Source organism: Nicrophorus vespilloides, unplaced genomic scaffold (genome assembly GCF_001412225.1).
Source record: "Nicrophorus vespilloides isolate i.1.1-1 unplaced genomic scaffold, Nicve_v1.0, whole genome shotgun sequence".
NCBI classification, from domain to species: domain Eukaryota; kingdom Metazoa; phylum Arthropoda; class Insecta; order Coleoptera; family Silphidae; genus Nicrophorus; species Nicrophorus vespilloides.
Window position 1 is genome coordinate 11,194 of NW_017096028.1, and position 623 is coordinate 11,816.

Below are 623 nucleotides of genomic sequence, written 5' to 3' on the forward strand. Positions count from 1 at the left end.
CTGTATGTGGATAATTGAACTTCGCTGTTTATGAAATAGCTACGAAATTTGTACTTTCTGCAAGAGTATGTATGTAATTATTGCGATTTAATTGCACGGCTAATGGTACAAATTTTAATTGGCTTTTGCCAGAGGAATAAGTTCTAGTACTATCAGGATTTGCAATAAAAGCATTGTTTCTATTTGTATTTGGGAACGGAACGTCGGTTTTATTATCAGGCGCATCTTATCTTCGTTGAAATTGGATCAATTTATATAAGTTTTTTTATATTTATTGTGTATATTAATCTACAGAGAAATCCTGAATCGTAAATACTTTAAAGGTAAAATAAATAATTCATGTGTCATTCTTTGGTATTATCTTCTATAAATTATTAAAATTTTGGACATATTTTGGTAATAAAGAAGAAGCAGTATAAAAAATAATAATATTTTACTATTTCAGAATTTTCTATTTTAAATAGTTCATATTTCTGAAAATAAAACGTTCGAAAAAGCAGTGTTTTCAAATTTCATTGATTTTCTCGAAAACTTTGGATTCATTCTATTATTATAGTTTTCGAGAAAATCAATGAAATGTGAAAACACTGCTTTTTCGAGCATTTTTTCAAATTTGAACGCGA